Source organism: Oryctolagus cuniculus, chromosome 8 (genome assembly GCF_964237555.1).
Source record: "Oryctolagus cuniculus chromosome 8, mOryCun1.1, whole genome shotgun sequence".
Taxonomy (NCBI): domain Eukaryota; kingdom Metazoa; phylum Chordata; class Mammalia; order Lagomorpha; family Leporidae; genus Oryctolagus; species Oryctolagus cuniculus.
The window spans coordinates 9,530,964-9,552,083 of record NC_091439.1 but is presented as its reverse complement, the minus strand read 5'-3'; the positions used below and the strand labels follow the sequence as shown (position 1 = coordinate 9,552,083).

General features: G+C 49.7%; 1 protein-coding gene across 2 annotated transcripts in view; it reads right to left on the bottom strand.

Annotated features, from left to right (window-relative positions):
- Nucleotides 1-19,457, bottom strand: part of TRIM2 (tripartite motif containing 2) — a 183,991-nt gene extending 164,534 nt beyond the window's left edge. Inside the window, exon 1 of one of the 2 annotated variants that reach the window (XM_070047374.1) lies at nucleotides 19,235-19,457. The gene's annotated coding sequence lies outside the window, so the exon portion shown is untranslated. Of the gene's footprint in view, nucleotides 1-18,677; nucleotides 18,695-19,234 lie in introns of those variants that run through there. The other variant, XM_070047378.1, reaches the window with a different exon arrangement.
- Between the last annotated feature and the right edge of the window lie 1,663 nt (nucleotides 19,458-21,120).

Below are 21,120 nucleotides of genomic sequence, written 5' to 3'. Positions count from 1 at the left end.
CAGCTGCTGGTTGCTCTCATTTCGTAGGCTGGCTGTGAGCATTAACCACGACAGGAGCAGGTGCATTCTGCTATTTGCCTGGGCTGAGCAGAAGGAGTCCACAGTGCCAGCTCCCATTGCTGTCTGGTTGGGCAGCCACCAGCCGCCCTTTCTCAGCACTGATACAGCTGTGACCAGTACCCAGGGTGGGCTCCCCTGTGTAAGCTCCACCTGTACGTCTTAGGTGGGGCCCCTGGGAAGGCTTTTCAGGCCCACCTGGACCTCCAGCAAGTTTCCCAAGAGGAATAAAAGCCCTAGAGTTTGCCTGCACGTCAGCATGGGAGTGAATGAGCCGGCCCTCAACAAGGTGCTGCTTGGTGCCCATCAGTTTTGGTTTGGGGGTTGCCGTGGCAGGAATGCAGGTTTTTCTATTACTTAACTTATTTGTTAATATTTCTCTGAAAGGCACAATCTTTTTTAAAAATTTTATTTTTATTTATTCAAGAGGCAGAGAGACACAAGAGAGAAAGATAGAAAGACCTTCCATCTACTGGTTCACCCCCCCCCCCCAATGCCTTAAACAGCCAGGGCCGGTGCAGGCAGATGCCAGGAGACCAGAAACCCATCCAGGTCCCCCATGCGGGCAGCAGAGACCCAAGTACTTGAGCCATTACCGCATCTTCCCAGCGGGAAGCCAGTTAAAAGCAGAGCCAGAACTTGAACCCAAGTACTTGCGATATGGGATGTGGGCATCCCAAGCAGTGTAGTAACCACTGTGCCAAACGCCCATCCCAAAAGGCTGGATTGCAAGCAGGCAGCGGTGCAGGGGAGTCTCTGCAACACAGCCCTGGCAGCATCTTCCCTAACTGGTGGTGACAGGGGTGGTGACCAAGTGTTAACGTAAGTTAATCTGCTTGTTTGACTCAGAATGAAATTACTGTATTACTGGAGTTGATTAGACCTATTCTTCCTCCCCTCTCTTCCTTCTCTTCTCCCCCACTCCTTTTCAACTCAAAGGCTAACAATGTTAGTCCCAATAGTCCAGCCCTTCACTTGAGCCTGTATTTTGTTACACAGTGGAAGCACACGTCCCATCCACACCCCAGCTACATGCTGGCCCCAATACTCCGTGGAGCCTGCACAGTGCACATCTGTTTGCAGACGCAGACAAAGTGTGAACGTGCCCGTGGCAGAGGTGGCCACTGTTGCGGGGGAGGCACTTGCTTAAGCACAAGTGGCACTAAGCTGCAGGCGGAAATGCACTTGGCTCAGGAGTGCCACACCTGAGCTTGGATGGATGCCCCATGTAGACCATCTGCTATCATTCAAAATGCAAATGCATTCTGGAGATGGACTAGAGGAAGAACCCGACCTTGGTTCTTCTGTCAAATCACAGGGAAGGATCACAGGGAGCTTTATTAGTACTAAAATCTGCACCAATGCTGCGGGTTAAGAATCTTTTCTGGCCCAAGTCCTCGGGTCCCTGCACCTGCATAGGAGACCTGGAAGAAGCTCCAGGCTCCTGGCTTTGGATCTGCACAGCTGTGGCTGTTGTGGCCATCTGGGGAGTGAACCAGTGGATGGAAGACCTCTCTCTCTGTCTTGACCTCTCTCTCTCTCTCTCTCTCTCTCTCTGCCTCTCCTTCTCTCTCTGTGTAACTGCGACTTTCAAGTAATATAAATAAATCTTTTTTTTTTTTTTTTGACAGGCAGAGTGGACAGTGAGAGAGAGAGACAGACAGAGAGAAAGGTCTTCCTTTGCCGTTGGTTCACCCTCCAATGGCTGCCGCCGCCGGTGCGCTGCGGCCGGCGCACCGCGCTGATCCGATGGCAGGAGCCAGGAGCCAGGTGCTTCTCCTGGTCTCCCATGGGGTGCAGGGCCCAAGCACCTGGGCCATCCTCCACTGCACTCCCGGGCCACGCAGAGAGCTGGCCTGGAAGAGGGGCAACCGGGACAGAATCTGGAGCCCCAACCGGGACTAGAACCTGGTGTGCCGGCGCTGCTAGGCGGAGGATTAGCCTAGTGAGCCGCGGCGCCGGCCCTAAATAAATCTTTTTTAAAAAAGGAATCTCTTTTCTAATGAAACATTACATCAATCCATGTACAAGGGGACTTCAACAAGTTTCTAGAACATGGAGTTAAAAGAAAGTTTATTCTGGTTCAAGAATGTTCTGAAATTCATGTCAGTTAATTTTTTTAATATAATACACATTTCCAAGAACTTTTTGAAGACCTCTCATATGCATGGATTTCCAAGTGTTTGGACACCAAAATAAAATTATCTTTTAATTCCACTTTCTAGAAACTTATTGAAGTACCTTGGTTTATACTCTTGTGGTATAATAATATACTCACACAATTATGTACATTTATGAAGCTAGAATCACACCAGAAAATGAAAAGTCAAAAAATACTGTTTTTTTTAAGGAGGTTGGATGAGCTCCTCTTTTTTATTTTCATTTTATTTTATTTTTTTTGACAGGCGGAGTGGACAGTGAGAGAGAAAGAGAGACAGAGAGAAAAAAGGTCTTCCTTTTCTGTTGGTTCACCCTCCAATGGCCGCTGTGGCATGCGTGCTGCAGCCAGCGCACTGTGCTGACCGAAGCCAGGAGCCAGGTGCTTCTCCTGGTCTCCCATGCGGGTGCAGGGCCCAAGCACTTGGGCCATCCTCCACTGCCTTCCTGGGCCACAGCAGAGAGCTGGACTGGAAGAGGGGCAACCGGGACAGAATCCAGCGCCCCAACCGGGACTAGAACCCGGGGTGCCGGCGCTGCAGGCAGAGGATTAACTTCGTGAGCCACGGCGCCGGCCAAAAAATACTGCTTTAAATAGTCAAGTGACATTAAATCAAAACGCACAGACCAAGGTAAACCGTCATCTCGTCTTGGAATAACCTGGTAACTGAGGCTGTTGTATCCCAGGCTGCACACTCCAGGATCACTAACAAAGCACAGGATACGCTAACTGTCCATTAACGTGTGGTGTGTGAGGTGGGTGCAGCCGCAACCACAGCTTTCTTCAAGAACCTGCCTGAAATACGGGCCCCACCAGGGTCCTGATCAACAGCTCCCCACTCTTCAACTCATTATTGATTTCTGGCAGAGAGCAAAGTGCCTCCGTGGCTACAGCAGTTACATCAAGGGAACACGGCTTCCAGCATTCTGAGTGAGTGCTACATCAGAGCTGGGAGAAGTCAGGACTCTGCGAATGCATTTTAAAGACCTTTTAACCTGCAATGAAATCAACCACTGTAGGCCACTTCACTTTCTAATCGAAGAAATGCTATTGTATACCTTTGTGCCTGTTCAAACGGTTTTATTTGAGAAGATGGAAAAATTAACCTTTGGGGTTATTTCTAAGTCTCTACAGTGCTAATCTCAATCAATCATGATTATCCATTCTCTGGATTAGTAAAATCATTTCCTTCTAATTCTGTGCTTCCCACTACCTGCTTTTGATCACTCAGTAGCTACATATTTTTCTGTAGCTTCTGAAGCTATACAGGCCCTTTGCAAAAATCCAATTATCACCAGTCATCTTACGGCACAGAAATGATTACTTAACAAGTCAGCAGCATACCAGTGCATAAACACATCATTAAAACAGTGCTATTAAAACAGAATAGTGCATGAAATTTATCATCTCTTTGGCATTCTTATCAATAATATGTCATGGGTAACTTTCTATAGAAGGTTAGAAATGTTTCATTCTATAAGCCCGTGTGTGTGTGTGTGTGTGTGTGTGTCTGCATAACGTGCTTGTTCATGGATGCAGCATAATTTATTTAACCAATGACTTATGTGAGTGAGTTAATATTATAAACAAATCTAACCAAAAGCATCCTTGTACATACACCTCTACAAATGTTTCCTATTTAAAATGTTTGCTTACAAGTAGCTGCCTTCATTTTCCTTATTTAAAAAAATCATCCTAGATAAGCCATGGGTTAAGCAATGACAAGAAGTTTGGCAAACAAGCCTTGCAAAGTACATGTGTTTACGTTTTGTGTTATCCACAGGCTAATATCTGGCTTCCCGGCCAGGAGGTCTGAGGGGGGACGTGGTGGATGGCGGGATTTCGATCGCCTTCCTCAAGCCCTGCAAGTCTTGTCTCACTTGGGAGACGCAGCCCACGCCCGCCTCCTTCTTTCTAAATCAGGCCTTGCTGGGGAAGCGTTGACCCACGGCTCATGTCTCCTGCAGTATTCATCAGGCACTTGCTCTTCTCCGTTCAGTTATTACAGGAGGGGTGTAGGGTGCGCTGCACCCCACAGCCTTATACCTATCCCAGAGGCAAAGAGCATTCAAGAGCTGAGAGCCCATGTTTGTTCTAGAAGCGTCAGGGATCTGAAAGCGACTGGTTAAAGACCTCACTGGGAAAGTCAACTATGAAAACTGAGATGGGCTTCAAAATCAACGTTGTTTCTTTGCTATTTTGTGGACACCTTTTCATCTGCTGGTAGCACAAAATTTCCATTCAGGACTTCTTTCCATGTTGCAACTTGCCATGGCGTCATACTCACGTTATGGTATATTTTTCAATGGGCTGCTTGTCTAGAGACTTTTTCCTTTTCTGAGTGCCAAGTGCTGTGAACAATGACTTACTTCAGCGGGAAACTCCACACCAGGTCCGCAGCAAGGTCATGTGTGCAGCTGTGTCCCTTTGTGCTTTCGCTGGTTTGGCTGCGTGTTATAAAAGAAAGCATTCTTCAAGAACCAAATCCACAGCCCAGCATAAAGGGAATGAAATGCAAATGTGCTCTTGCTGGCCCTGTTCACCTTGACCATGCATCACCACCTGCACCTGTAGGGAACTTGGCCAAAATCATACAGCTTGAATCTAGCATGGCCAAGGTTTGAACCAAACATGCTGGCTGCAGAGTCCGTATTCTTGATGTTGCTATATGGCTAATTTCTAAGAAAAGATTTGTTTATTTGAAAGGCAGAGTTGGGGGGCGGAGAGAGAAAGAGACAGGGAGGGATCTTCCATCCACTGTTTCACTCCCTAAATGGCCGCAATGGCTGGGCTGGACCAGGCCAAAGCCAGGAGCCAGGAGCTCCACTCTGGTCTGTCACATAGGTGGCAGGGGTCTGAGGACTTGGGCCACCTTCCGCTGCTGCTGCCTTCACAGGTACATTAGCAGGGAGTCGGATTGGAAGTGAAGCAGTCAGGACAGGAACTGGCACCCAAATAGGGTGCTGGCGTGGTAGGTTGAAGCTACTGTGCCATAACTCCAGCCCCTACAGCCGATTTCACCATACATACCCAGCCATCCCTGTGCTTCAGTAAAGTGGAAAACCAACAACCTCCACTCTGGAGGAAAAATGTAATCTGAGGTCTCCAGACAGACCACAGGGAGGTGGGAGCTGGCTGAACGGAAGCCGGGGGTCAAAGTGAAGTCTGCACACTGAATGTGAGCATGGCAGATTCTGCTTCCTCTCATGCCCCTGATGGTGGAAACCAGTTCGACCCAACAAAGAAGTATTCTTAGGAGACATCTCAGCCTTGGAAGAATTACACAGCCCCAGCCTATGATATGAATGTCTCCTACCCAGCTCACATTGAAATGTGATGGGCATTAAAGATGCTTGTAAAGATTTTTAAAAATTTAATTATTTGAGGGGCTGGTGCTGTGGCATAGTGGGTAAAGCCACTGCCTGCAGTGCCGGCATCCCATATGGGCGCCAGTTCGAGTCCCAGCTGCTCTACTTCCGATCCAGCTTTCTGCTATGGCCAGGGAAAGCAATGGGAGATGGCCCAAGCCCTTGGGCTCCTGCTCACATGTGGGAGACCTGGAAGAAGCTCCTGGCTCCTGGCTTCAGATCAGCTCAGCTCTGGCTGTTGTGGCCAATTGGGGAATGAACCAGTAAATGGAAGATCTCTCTCTCTCTGCCTCTCCTTCTCTCTCGGTGTAACTCTGACTTTCAAATAAATAAATAAATATTTAAAAATATTTAATTATTTGAGAAGCAGAGTTACAAATAGGGAGAGGGAGAGAGAGAGAGAGAGAGAGAGAGAGAGAGAGAGAGAGAGAGGTCTTCCACCTGCTGGCTTGTTCACTCCCCAAATGGCTGCAATGGCCAGAGCTGAGCTGATCCAAAGCCAGGAGCCAGGAGCTTCTTCCAGGTCTCTCACGTAGGTGCAGGGGCCCAAACACTTGGGCCATCCTGTACTCCTTTCCCAGGCCATAGCAGAGGGATGGATCAGATGTGGAGCAGCTGAGACATGAACCAGCACCCATATGGGATGCTGGCACCACAGGTGGAAGCTTAGCCTACCAAGTCACAGCGCCAGCCCCAAAGATGATTTTAAGAAGTCATTAGAATTCTAATGAATGGACCGATGCCGTTACAGAGGGCGGGAGTGAGTGAGTGACCACGGGAGCGGGTTCCCAGTGGAAAGGACGAGTTGCTCCCACTTCTTCCTCTCTGTCTCAAGCTCACTCGCTTGCCCCTCTGCCACGTTACGACACAGCAGGAAGGCCCTCACCAGATGTCAGCACCTGCTCTTGCACCTCCCAACCTCTGGAACCATGAGCCAAGTCAACGTGTACCGCTTGTAAATGACTGAGTCTGTGGCACTCTGTTACAGCAGCGGCAAATGGACTAAGATACCCCATTAAAGAAAAATCCTTTCAACACAGCCTTTTGGGGTCACCCAAAGGAACAGCTGACTCATGCCAAATCACCCTACAAGGACCCGCCAGTTGCCAAAGCTGCCAACTGCACAAAGACTCCAATCAAGTGATTCAGAACCTCAATCTCCAAGTACGAGCAGACGTCCAAGGTCACCACACAGAAAAAGGCTAAGACAGATCTCACACCAAATACATTTACCTAGATAAATAAATAAGTAAAATTCAGGTGATACAGAAACCATACAAAGAGATCAAAAAATGTCTAAAGTCCACTGTTTAATGTCATCAGAGCAAAATAAGGGGGGGGTAGTTATTGCATTCATGAAAAGACAGGATTTTTTGGTTTGTTTTGTTTAAAGAACAGGAATGACACCTCGGAAATTTTAAAAGTGGAAGCAAAATACCTTAACAGTATTAGAAGATCAGAAAATTAAAAGATGGAGCCAGGGGCCAGCACTGTGGTACAGCAGGTAAAGCTGCCGTCTGCAGCACCAGCATCCCATATGGGCACTGGTTCAAGTCCTGGCTGCTTCACTTCCAAACCAGCTCCCTGCTAATGTGCCTGGGAAAGCAGTGAGGATGGTGCAAGTCCTTGGGCTTCTGCACCCACATGGAAAATCCAGGTAAAGCTCCTGGCTCCTGGCTTTGGCCTGACCCAGCCCTGGCCATTGCGGCCATCTGGGAAGTGAACCAGCAGATGGGAGAACAATCTCTCTCTCTCTCTCTCTCTCTCTCTCCTCTTTCTGTAACTCTCCTTTCAAACAAATTCTTAAAAAGAGAGAGATGGATCCAAGTGATAAAGTTCCAGGAGAGAGAACAGAAGAAATAGAAGGGGGGGGGGTCAACAAAATAAACACAGAGAGCATTTTCCTAGAAATGGAAGTCACGGTGCATCTTAGAAAGGCCAAGTGATCAACATAATTAAGGGAAAACGCTGAAGTCCCAGGCAGTCACATGAACTATCAGAGTGTACGGGGGAAAGCCCAGCTCACAGGGAGGAGTGGAGGATGGAGGAGCAGGTGTCCAGCAGCAGCAATCCAGACAGGCAAAAGCAGTGCAGCCCACAAGTAAGGAGTGTGGTGGGCACCAGTGGGGTCAACTACAACATCCCGAGCAGACAGATTTTACCTGGTGGCCCTACAGCAGCAAACTACAAAATGTGTGAGTGTAATAAAGACATCATCAGTGATTCAAAGACTCAAAATGACCTTCTCTGTATCCTTTCTTAAGAAACTATTTGGGCCATTGTTGAGGCACAGTGGGTTGAACCACCACCTGTGTACCAGCTGAGTCCCGGATGCTCCAGATCCAATCCAGCTTCATTCTAACGTGACTGAGAAAGCAGCGTGAGATGGCCCAAGTGCCTGAGCCCCAGCCACCCACTCAGGAGACCTGGATGGAGTTTCTGGCTCCTGGCTTTGGTCTGGCTCAGTCTCAGCCATTGTGGCCATTTGGGGAATGAACCAGAATTTGGAAGATCTCCCCCCCCCCCATTGTGTAACTCTTTCAAATAAATGCAATAATTTTCTTTTAAAAAGAAACTATTGGAGGAGATATTATTTTTCCTACAAGTTCTTAGAAAAACTAGGTTCTTATATATTTCTTAGATTTTTACCTTCAAAAAATTCTCACCCCATTAATGGATCCATTCTTTTTTTTTTTTTTTAGATTTATTTATTTATTTGTTTGACAGAGTTACACAGAGAGAAGGAGAGGCAGAAAGAGAGAGGTCTTCCATCCGCTGGTTCACTCCCCAGTTGGCAGCAAGGCCGGAGCTTGCTGATCCGAAGCCAGGAGCCAGGGGCTTCTACCAGATCTCCCACGTGGGTGCAGGGGTCCAAGCATTTGGGCCATCTTCTACTACTTTCCCAGGCCATAGCAGAGAGCTGGATTGGAAATGGAGCAGCTGAGGCTTGAACTGGTGTCCATATGGGATGCTGGCACTGCAGGCGGGGGCTTTACCTGCAAACCACAGCGCCAGCCCCCATACTTCGGTTCTGGAGAGCATGGTACCTGGCCCAGCTGATTTTTTTATTTTATTCTATTAGAAAAAATTTTTTTTGACAGGCAGAGTGGACAGTGAGAGAGAGAGAGATAGAGAGGAAGGTCTTCGTTTTTCCATTGGTTCACCCCTCAATGGCCGCGGCGGCCGGCACACCGCACTGAAGCACTGAAGCACTGAAGGCAGGAGCCAGGTGCTTCTCCTGGTCTCCCATGCAGGTGCAGGGCCCAAGCACTTGGGCCATCCTCCACTGCACTCCCGGGCCACAGCAGAGAGCTGGACAGGAAGAGGAGCGACCGGGACAGAATCCGGGGTGCTGGCGCCGCAGGTGTTGGATTAGCCTATTGAGTGCCGGCCCCAACTGATTTCTTTAGTTCACTTAGTCCAGTGGGAACTGGTCACTTAGGCACCAGTGGAAAAGGAAGATTCGAATACCCCTGGCAGCCTCATGCTCTGGGGAGAGCAGCCTCCCTGTTAGCAAGGCCCTGGGTGAAGTGAAGCCTGCAATGAACCGCAGCCTGAAACCAGTGCCTGCCCTGCCCTAGCTCTCGCTCTGCCACGGCCTGGAAACTCTTGCTCTTCGTCTACTCATCCTTTCATTGGGATGGCTAATTGTTTATGTGCCACTTGACTGGCCATGGGGTTCCCAGATATCTGGTCCAGCATTGCTCTGGGTGTTGGGATGAGATGGAGTCTTCGGTAGGGAGAGTAAAGCGGATTGCCCTCCCTAATTATGGGTGGGCCTTAACCAATCAGTTGAAGGCTTGCCTAGCATCCAAGACTGACCCTTCCCTGTGTAAGAGAGGTCACGCCACACTTCACCTGCAGCACCAGCTCCTCCTGCCCGAAGACCTTCAAAATGGGAACTCTGGCTCTCCCTGGGTCTCCAGCCTGCCCGCCCACCCTGCAGACTAGATGGGTCCATTTCCATAATCATGTAAGCCAATTCCTTTCAACAAGTCTCTTTGTACATCTATATCCATGTCCTCTGTATCACTTATATCCATAGCTACATGTCTCCTATTGGTTCTGCTTCTCTGGAGAACCCTGATACAGGCATTCAGACAAATATTTATTGAACGTGTGCTAGATGCCAAAGCAGTCCATTAAAAGGACAAGGGATTAAAACCACAGTCCTTACCCTCGACACTTCAGGAACTTGGCAATGGGTTCCATAACAAACAGTTGCTCCTGAGAGGGAATGGGCCCGTGCTTTCACTTGGGATTTTCAGGTTTCCTTACCGCCTATCCATGAACACAGCCTGACCACGTCCACTTAAGCATCTGATTTCCCATCTTGCCTTATCTGGTTTTTCTCTTTTTCCTGGTGGATGGAAGTGAAATCTCCTCCGGTGGAATACAGCAACTTTCTAAGTCAGCTGTGGAGGACAGCAGTGCACTTACTTATCAGAGGTCCGCGGAGCCACGCTCACTGATGCTTTGCCATGTGTCCCTCACGACGTCTGCCGCCTTGGAGTCCTGCCCAGTACTCAGCCATCTAGGAACCTGGCTGGATCTGCGCATGTGCAGAGGCAAGGAGGATACTGGCGGTGCATAAGCGCACACGTTTGATGTGTGGAGTTTGCCTTTTAGCACGAAGCATGGGTGTAACTCTGATCCACCTCGGTGCTAGTAAAAGCAGGGGTTACTTACAAATATTTGCTTGCAAAGTGTTTCTGTACAAAGGAAGGAGCAGGATTCCCCTTTCAAAGTTTTGTGTTGCACGTTTAGAACAAAGGCGCTGATTTCATTTCAAGGACAGCGAAATCTTTGTTCCTCAGAGCACCTGAGAATGGGCGAGTGATGGCCCTACAAAGAGTCTGGCCAGTGAAGACTTACTCTACAGTGGAGAGGACTGTGCCTGGTCTTCCTCTCACTCCCTCCTAGGGAAACACAAACACACGAGTGCAAGCACAGAAACTGAACTCATTAATGTTTGTGGGGCAGAGCTACCCCCAACCCTGCCCTCAAGCCTGAAAATCGACAATCCTCTCCTAAAAGTCCTCTTAGTAACTCCCAAGATTAATTGACTTCCCACTGGGGACACTGGAGAGATTGGTGATTTATCTGGAATATCTCTTGGAACCTTGATGGGCGAGGGTCAGATAACATCCCCTCCACTCCACTACAGGGTTTAACCAAGCCAATTGCATGGGCTGGTACTGTGGTGTAGCGGGTAAAACCACTGCTCAGGACACCAGCATCCCAGATTGGAGTGCTGGTCTGAGTCCCTGCTGCTCCACTTCCCATCCAGCTCCCTGTTGATGCTCCTGGGAAAGCAGTAGAGGACGGCCCACGTCCTTGGGCCCCTGTACCCATGTGGGAGACCTGGATGGAGTTCCTGGCTCCTGGCTTTAGCCTGGCCCAGACCTGGCTGTTGTGGCCATTTGGGTAGTGAACCAGTGGTGCAAGATCTCTCTATCTCTACCTCTTTTATATATATATTTCTCTGCCTTTCAAATAAATAAATCTTTTTTTTTTAAAAAAAGCATACAACAGAAATTAAGGAAAGGGGAGAGATGGGGGGTTGGGAGAGGAATTTCAGGGAAACATTTAATTCAGAAGGGACATAAAAAGGTATTTCAAAACCACAGTGTGAAGACTACAACTGTCTCCTATTCCAAGAATTGTATTCAACAGCTTTTGGGGAAGTTGTAAAACAGAGATACACAAAGGAAACATTACTCATCGCCAAATCAGAAGCATAGTGAAGCTTTTACTGAAAACAGTGGGCTGTGCAAAATACGTGAAAAGAATAATATACGAATGGAAATAGACGATCCCGTCTAATTAATAAAAATTCTCAAGGACTAAATTTCCCCAGTTTCTTCTGTCACGGCAATGGCTAGCAGACAGCACTTCTGCATGGTTCAGCGCTGAGCCACCATGAGTCTCTGACATGCTGCTGACCACAGGTCACACAGGGTGCTGACAAGCTGTCCCGGGGACGCCTCCTCACAGACGGAGAGAAGTCTGTTCAAACCGTTCAAGTACTAAAGTTTGAATTACAGACCTGGGGGGTAGAAAAAAATTCTAAGCAGAGACTTCAAAGGTCAGTTAAGAATTTGTGAAACTTCAGTGAGCTTTTTATACAAGTGGCACAAGATTCTGGAAGAGTCCTAAAGACTCAGGCTCCAGTAACGTCTTGGGGACAAGTCCAAAGTCGTCATTGTGATACTGAAGTAAGACGGAGCTCCATCTTACATCATCTTTGACCTGACAATGCTCATTCACCCAGATTCATCATCTGTGTGCAGTGAACCAGGCTGGACCAGTTCTTTGGAATCTTTAAAACCACCTGACATGCTGCTCCCATTTACAGAGGAAGAATCTAAGTCCGTGTCCTTTTTTTTTTAAGATCTATTTTATCCACTTAAAAGTCAGACAGAGAGACAGAGAGAGTTCTTCTATCCACTGGTTCACTGCCCAAATGGCTTCAATGGTCAGGGCTAGGCCAGACTGAAGCCAGGAGCCAGGAGCTTCTTCCAGGACTCCCACATGGATGGCAGGAATCCAAGCACTTGGGCCATTTTTCACTGCTTTCCCAGGTGCATTAGCAGGGAGCTGGATGGGAAGTGGAGTAGCTGGGAGTTAAATGGGTGCCCACATGGGACGCTGGTGTCACAGGAGGCAGCTTTACTGGCCAAGTGACAGAGCCAGCCCCTGAGACTGTGTCTCAAGCAAATCGATGAAGGTCACACACCTGTGGGGTCAAACCCCAGTCATCTGTCTGCAGAACCAAGGCCTTGTGTGTCTTCTCCTGCAGCAACCATCAAAAAGGGGATTATCAAGTCCATGTTCACTCAGCCCCTTGGACTACTGCTCATCTGGTTTCCTTAAGGGAAAAACATCTCCACCTTCTCTGCTTATATTTTCAGTCCTAACCATTCCCTGCAGCCCGAGAGCCACCACTCAATAATCCGTGTCCAAAAATAGCACCCTCCCCTCCCTCGCCTTGGCACAGAATGAGCTGTCTGCACCACTTCTCCCAGGGTGAGCCAGTCCAGCCTGCCATCCAACACTGCCTTCGTTTTATTCTTTATCTGTTGCGTGTGTGTGTGTGTGTAAATCTTTCTTGTAATTATGATGGCAAGGTTAACTGTTTAAAAACATCATATGCAACTTTTAAAATAATTTTTAAAATTTAACTTTTGACTGACATAAAAGTTGTACATATTTATGGGGTTCCACGTGATGCTACAAAATATGGATACACTATGTAATATATATCTCGCTTTACATTTATCATTTCTTTGTGGTGAAGACATTCAAAAACCTTTCCAATAACCAGTGCATGATCGTTATCTACACACATCTTAGTATGTGGTAAAACACCAGAACTTCTCACTCCTGTCCAGCTCTGTAACTTAGTATCCATTAGCCAATCTTTCCTTAACTCCCCCCTATTCTCCAAAGCCTCTGGCGATCACCATTCTACTCTCAACTTCTATGGGATCAGCATTTTTAGATTGCACATATGACTGACATCATGTAGTACTTGCTACTCTGTGCCTTTTTTTAAAATCCTCACTGGGAGAAATAACGATTTAATAAATCCCTCCTTACCTCCCTCCACTCCCCCTCTTCCTTCCTTTCATCCTTCGAAAGACAGAGAGAGAGAGAGAGAGACAGACAGACAGACAGAATATTCCACCCACTGATCCACTCTCAAATGGCCACACAGCCAGGCCTGGCCCAGGAAAAGCCAGGAGTTGGGAGCTCCATCCAGGTCTCCCACAAGGGTGGCAGGGACCCAAGCACTTGAGCCGTCCATCACTGCTTCCTCTCGGGATGCTCATCAGCAGGAAGCTGGAATTGGACGTGAACCCAGGCCTTAGTGCAGGAAGTGGGTGTCCCAGCAGTGTGTTAACTGCCGCCAATGCCTGCCTCTATTCGGATTTCAGTAAAATTGTTCTGTATTGTGTCGCCTCGTATACTCACTCACATGTAACTATGCACTAGAAAATTTACTTTTTGGATTTTGAAGAGAATAATCTTTAAAATAAAATAAATTTTCCAACAGAATTGCTGTTTTTTAAAGCTGATCATAATTCAAAGTATTGCATCATTTAGATTTTACTAATACTCATTCAAAAAATTTATTTGAAAGGTAGAAAAGCAAAGAGAGGGAGAGACAGAGAGAGAGAGATCTTCCATCTGCTGGTTTGCTTCCCAAATGGCTGCAATGGCCAAGGCTCGGCCAAGTCAAAGCCAGGATCCTGGAACTCTATCCTAGTCTCCCACACGGGTGGCAGGGGCCCAGGTCCTTGAGCCATCCTCTGCTGCCTTCCCAAACGCATCAGCAGGATGCTGGTTCTGCAGCAAGGGAGCCAGCACTCAAGTCGGCACTCTGATATGGGATGTGGGTGACCCAGCAGTCCCTTAATCTCCTGCACCACAACGCCCACTCTTAAGGTTCTTATTAATTCAATGTAACAAGAACCTTTGATCATTCAGGACAGGAATGAATGGACTACTTAGGCATTTTAGACCCGAGTATCAAAGTTCCCCTTTACCATGGAGAAGTTCAAAGGAATGGACTGGAATTTTACCTTCTCTCTCTCTCTCTCTGTCCCTGGACACCTGTGAGTAGATATTCTGTTAAGCAGTGAACTTGCCAAAAGGAAAGAGCCAAGAGCAAAGTTCTAGAATGGAGAGGCCATCAGATAAACTACCTCAGAGGGAAAAAAACACCAGGTGTGGCATCCAGGTGGACAAGCCCGTTGGCCCGGATTCACCATGGGAAACCTATCATTATCAAGCCAGAAAAAAAGGGCAGTGCTTGATGTTCTGGGTGCTGGTGCAAGTTCACGGTTCTTCAAGATCAGCCTGGGCACAGCAGGAAGAAACACAGACATCAAGGAAGCCTGGTGCCCGGCTACGTGCTGCAGGTTTGGCCCCGTGACTCGGAGGAGCAGGTAGCCAGGAGCCCTGGGGGCAGCCCGTTCCTGGGTCACGGCCCACAGGCTGCTTGCTGGTTTTCAACGGGCGCTGTCGGAACATCCATCAGGCCTCATGCCACCCACCCCTCCTGGTCCTCAGGAGCCGGGCGCAGCTGGCACAGACGCTGAGAGGGTGGAATGTGTGACTCTAAGCCTCCAGGAAAAGAATCAACCACCTTTTTCCATGGAGGGCACCCCGGTCCCAGCCTGAGGCCTTGGTAGCCCAGTATTAGGGCCGTTGCGGCTCCTGCCCCTCTAAGAAACACATCTCTGCATTTTTGCATGCCAAGAATCCAACCACACATCTGGTTCCTATTCCTTCCCTTCCCTCGGGGCCATTTCCACTCTGTAACTCCAAAACCTTCCCTGCTTCTCACCGATGGGGAAATCCGTACATCCCAAGCTCTGCCTGCTCCAGTTTGCAGAACCGAGGGGGTGGCCCCAGGACTGGAGACCACAGAGCCGCGGCTTAAGGGAGGTGTCCGGGGCCTAAGAAGGGGGACCTGCTCCCTGCTCCTCATCACCGAGGTTTTGCTGCTTTCCCAGAGCCTGTGGGTAGTGAACACGGGCAGCTGCTAAAGAGAGCAGTGGTCATTTATGGGCAGTGCAACCCTGCTTAGCAAAGCTGTTCTGACCAAGAGCTGGTTGTGCGTGTGTCAGCGCTGGGGCAGTGCTGGTCCCTCTGTGTGCTCAGCCACCTTTGCAGTGCAGGTCCCCGTGTCACCCTGGAAGGCTCTCAGCGCCTCATCCCTGGGAAAGGGAGGGAGGTACCACCCAGGTCTTCACACATAGCAGGGTTGCAGCAGAGACAGGCAGCACTCTGCCTCCCTGCTGCTTCACCACCTGCCCCCAACCCAGCTCCCTCCCCCAACAGCAGGCGACAGCCCTGATCCCGAGAGGAGAGGCAGGGAGGATCCACCTGCTCCCGTGTCCAGCTCTCCTGTTGCTCCACCTCCAGCAAGGATGCTCTTGTGGGTGCAGAGTGGTGCTGCCTGCTTCCCTTCTGCTCATGGACACACACGGTTGCCTGGTGCTTGCGTATCTAAGAGGGGTGTGAAGCAGGGGTTTTGGACTCTCAGTTGCAAAGATCATCCCTAAACCTCAGTACTGCTTGTGGCACGGGAATCCAGGTTTTCTGTCATCTTTCACCCCTAACCCCAAAGACAAGGCACCAGGAGGCCCACTTCAGGGCAGTCCCCAAGCTCCGCCACCCCCATTTCTCCCAGGGTGGGGGGGCCCTCTGAGTAACACATGCCAGGGGGAGGTGGGTAGGTGACTCTGGGGGCTCTCCAGGGATGCTTTTACAGCTGGGATGTTTAGGGCACTGGAGAATGTTCCTGTGTCCCAAAGCTCCGGAGAGTTCTGTGGAGGAGCTGACACGCAGCCTAGGAGACCTGGGTCTTTGGAAAGAAGGGGACCAAGAACCGGGCCGTCAGGTTAGAACTAAAGCCAGGGCCCTTGCTGTGGTGTAGCAGGTAAAGCCTCCGCCTGCAGTGCTGGCATCCTATATGGGTGCTGATTTCAATCCTGGCTGCTTCACTTCTGATCCAGCTCTCTGCCATGGCCTGGGAAAGCAGTAGAAGATGGCCCAAGGCCTTGAGCCCCTGCACCCACGTGGGAATTGGGGAGTAAACCTGCAGATGGAAGACCTCTCTCTCGCTTTCTGCCTCTGCTCTCTGTAACTCTGCCTTTTAAATAAATAAATAAATAAATAAAAAATAAGGAAATAAAAGAACTAAAGCCAGAGGATGCCTCAGGAGAGTCCAGCCCCCACTCAGGGCACCCCCCACTCTGGGAAAAAGTGCAGCTGGGGTGGCCCAGTCTGGCCTGGGGGCCAACTTCAGCAGAGATGGTTTGTGTAGCAAGCATGGTACATTTTTATTTCTTTTAAAATGTTGATTTATTTATCTGTATTTACCCAAAAGGCTAGAGAGAGAGAGAGAGAGAGAGAGATCTTCCATCTGCTAGTTCACTCCTCAAATGCCCATGACAACTAATGCTGGGCCAGGCTGAAACCAGGAGTCCAGAACTCCATCGCAGTCTCCTATGTGGGTGGCAGGGACCCAAGCACTTGAGCCACCACCTGTGGCACTAGCAGGGAGCTGGATCGGAAGCTGGACTCCACCCAGCACCCTACTATGGAATGCAGGTGTCCCAAGAAGCAGCTGGAGCCTCTGTGCCACAACACCTACCCTTCTGCAGGACCCACATCCCACATGAGTGCAAGTTCCAGTCCCGCCTGCTCTACTTCCAATCCAGCTCCCTGCTAATGTGCCTGGGAAAGCAGTGGAAGACAGCCCAGGTGCTTGGGGCCCTGCACTGTTGCAGCCATTTTGAGAGTGAGCCAGCAGATAGAAGACTCGTCTATCTGCCTCTGCCTTTCTGTAACTCTGCCTTTTAAATAAATATATCTTTTTTTTAAAAAGTGCCTCATTATGTCCCATATGCATCTGTTTTTCTGTTACTCCATCCATCTAAGCATCTCACAAGTTCAATAGTCATTTCTCTCCCTAAAACGGCTTCTGCTCTGCTGGCCTCTCTTTTTTCTACTTCACTATTTTGGTTGTTTTGTTGCTTTGTCCTGAAATCCATGGCCCCACTCCAATTTCTCCACATTCCCTTTAAGTACAGGTGCAAAAGCGGGAACAATGTCCCAACCACAATTTGACTAGAGAATTCAACAGAAGTCTTTGTTTCTGGTTCTGTAAGGCCATATTTAATATCTCAGAGTCAAATTAATTTCTTTTCAAAACATTTTTACTCAAAGCGTAATCTGATTTTTATTAACAAGGACTTCATTTGTAAAATCTAAGGACCCACACTCCAAGATGGAAAAATCAAGATTGGGGGCAGATTCAAGCACCAAATATCAAGACCCAGTTTTTGGGGTAGGGCCAAGACCTGACATAAAATGAAAGGAGCCATATCACATGTCCTTAACAGCTTTAGTTCTTTACCCACCTAATAATTTATGATCATTTGATTATTAGTCTGTTTGTATGCAATTTCTGAGCTAAAATAGATTACTGCTTTTCTGAGGATTATTTCAAAAATTTGCCCATCTTGTAGGCTTTGCCTTTCTTTCCTACTTGTTCACATTAAAGCGATCCCCTAGCGCCAGGTTAACAGAAACGCTGTGTAGCAGGAGATGGAGTGGGTCGACCAGCACTACTGACTGTTTTGATCCTTTGTTATGCACATTTAGTGGATGAGAAAGGGAAAGCCGCAAACTTTAAGCAGCTGGTTCACAATTTCTTGTCCACCCTCCCACACTGGATGGGTCCTGGCTCTGGCAGGCACCTCTCGGGACGGTGAGGGCTTCCATGGCTTTTAGACCCTGACCGCGGAGACACCACATCAGGAAACCCGACCGCAGGGGCTGCGCGCCGGCTTCTCTCTATCACACCCTCCGCTGAGACAGACGCACACGGACGCGCACCGCCAACCTTGAACGTGACATTGTGAAGCCACTTGACTGTTGACCACTCCCCGAGACCCCGCCTAGGAAAAAGCCGCGGCTCCTCACGAAACGTGCAAACCATGATGCCAGCTCTGGAAAGCCGGGAAAATCGTCCGGAATTAAACATAAAAACTAAATCGAACTTCCAAGATCTCCTGTAGCCATCAATAGGAAGCCGAAAGAAAACGCACTCCGATCTCACTCACACGCTGGGGAGACACTGAGCGCAAAGCCGCCTATCCCGCGAGAGCAAACGCAATGCGCGGGGATGCGCAGGGAAGAAGCGGGGCCCACGAGGCTCTGGGATTCCCGGGGACGCCAGCACCCACAGCCCCAGGGGCGCGCCGCCGCCACACCCGCGGCCCCGCCGCACAGCCACAGAGGGAAAAGGAGCCTTGCCCCGTTGTTTCAGGCCAGTCGCACAAAACGCGGCGTCTCCCCTTCCTCTAAAATCACTCCAGGGATTGGGCACAGAACCGGGCCGGCGCCTCGCGCCACCGAGGCCCAAGGTTCTTTTCCTTTGTGTGTTGGTCCCCAGAGCACCTGCAGGTTCCCCAGTCCCTCCCGCTGCAGGCCGAGGCGTGGCGAGGCGCGCACCGGGAGCCTTCCCGCAGCCCGGCCCTTGCGCGCCCGCCCCTCTGGCCACCGAGACTCACCCTTGCCGGGGGTTCCCGAAGCGCGCTCCCCCAGCTCGCCCGGGCAGTCGGAGGGACGGCGCGCGCTCCCGGAGTCGCCTCTCAGGCGGCCGGCTGCAAGCCCCTCATTTCCCTCGAGCTTACTTGAAACGCACCCCGGTGCCGCCCCGGCAGCTGCGGGTCTTAATAGCTTTGGGGCCAGCCTGGCCCTCCCCCGGAGAGGCGCGCAGACGCCGGGCGGGGGGACCCGGTCTGCCCGCCGCTGTCGCCGCCGGGGTGACTGTGCAGGAGCAGAGCAGGCAAAGGCTGAAGAGCCAGCCAAGAATTCTCCAGAAACCGCCGCTCTTCCCCGCGCGCTCCGAGCACACGTCTGATCCCGCCCCAGCAGTATTTTGGAAACAAAACGCGAGGCAGGCCCTCGTGTAGTGACCCCACTGTGCCGCCACCCTCAGCCCTATTTCGACTTCATTTTCCTGGGCACAGGCGGGATGCCCTGGGCGCCGAGCGCGAGAAGCGCCTAGGGCGCTTTGCTTGGCGCTGCGGGCGCGCGCGCCTGCCCCCAGCACTCAGGACCTTACTGTCTCGGGGAGCTCCGTGGCAGTGCCTCGTTGGCCCGGACCATTTCCAGCGCAGGCAGCTCCTCCCTCGCAGACCGCGCGGTATTACCAAGCTGGGAAGAACCGGTGGTCCTGTCTGGCCGGTGGAAAGTCAAAGAAAGCTATCCCACCGAAAGTAGTGTGTGAGAGCAAGTAGAGACATTATTAGCAGGCCGATCCTGGCGCAGGGCGGCCCCCCAGGGACCCGGCCCGGCCTCCGGCGAGCTGGGTCTGGCGTGCTTGGCTCGCTGCACCTGCTTCTGCCGGGGTGGTTTCCGTGGAAACCCAGGAGAGCAGGTTCTTCCTCCAGACGCGCGGTTTCTCTGACAACTGCGACTCAGCGCTAGGCATTCCAAGGAGGATGTCGGTGGGTGCGGGCTTTGAAGCACAGACTTGGAGATGCAGGAGGGTAGCCGGGCGGAAGTAGGAAAGCTGTGGTGTTGAGGAATACAGCCAGAGCTGCAGGGGCCTGGGAGGGAGGCGGGGGTGTGGGCAGCACTCACCCCTTCCCACCGAGTGAGTTTATTTTTAAAAATACTCATTTCTTTGAAAGGCAGAGAGGCAGAGATCTGTCTGTGGTTCACTCCTCAAATGCCTGCAGTAGTCAGGGCTGGGCCAGACGAAGCCGGGAGCCAGGAGCTGAATCTGGGTCTCCCGTGTGGGTAGCAGAGTACTTGAGCCGTCACCTCTGCCTCCCCTCTGGAATGAAGAGCAGAGTGCAGCCTTGTACCCAAGCACTCTGAAATAGGGTGCAGGCGTCCCAGGCGGAGGTTCAACCGCTAACACCGCCGCCCCGCCTCCCCACCCCCCGCCACGATGCTTTAAAAATTGTGAAACGTTGAAATTTATGTTCGTTTTATTTTGCAGTGACAGAATGGGAATGAGTTTTTCAAAATGATAAAGTACACAACTGAAGGACATGATGTTGAGTGAAAAAAGGCAGGCCCAGAGAGACAAACACCGCATGTTCTCCCTTCCATGTGGAGCTAAATTAAAAAAAAAAAAAAGAAAAGAAAAGAAAAGAAAAAAGAAGGAAATGCCTGTGTGTATCAGTATTACTGCAAATACCATTTTGTAAATTTTTTTAAATTCATTTGAGAGGTAGCGTTAGAGAGAGGGAGAGACAGAGAGGTTTTCCATTCCCTGGTTCACTCCCCAAATGGCCATAATGGCTGGAGCTGAGCTCATCTGAAGCCAGGAGACAGGAGCATACTCAGGGTCTCCCATGTGGGTGCAGGGGCCCAAGCACTTGGTTCGTCTTCTACTGCTTTCCCAGGCCATAGCAGAGAGCTGGATTGGAAGTGGAGCAGCCAGGACTAGAACTGGTGCCCATATGGGATGCTGGTGCCACAGGCAAAGGCTTAGCCTACTATACCACAGAGTCGGCCCTGTAAAACTTTGTTTTATGTGTTTGTCAAGCCAATGGTTAAGAATGTTATATTACTATAGTTTTAATGATCTGTGATTACTTTCAAATTTCCTGCATATGGGTGAGATGGCCATTTTTCCACTCAATTATTGTTTATAGCCATTATATGTATTCCCACTAAACTAGGGTCTTTTTTGTTTTTAACTTGTTAAACTTCTTACTTGATGAAGTATTAAGCCTTTTAACTATAATGTAAATCTAAAGTGTGCAATCTCAAAAACTAAAAAAAAGGGGGGAGAAGGAAAGAGGATGGGAAGAATAGGGAGGGTGGAAGGGAGAGAATATCATTATGTTCTTAGCATTGTATCTACAAATCACACAGAATCTGTTAAAAACCAATGAAAAATTAAAATAAAAACATTTTAAAAAGAGGATCACTTTCAATGAATGATTCAGTACACCATAGGAAAAGAGAATTGTACATTGTAATCTTAGGTTT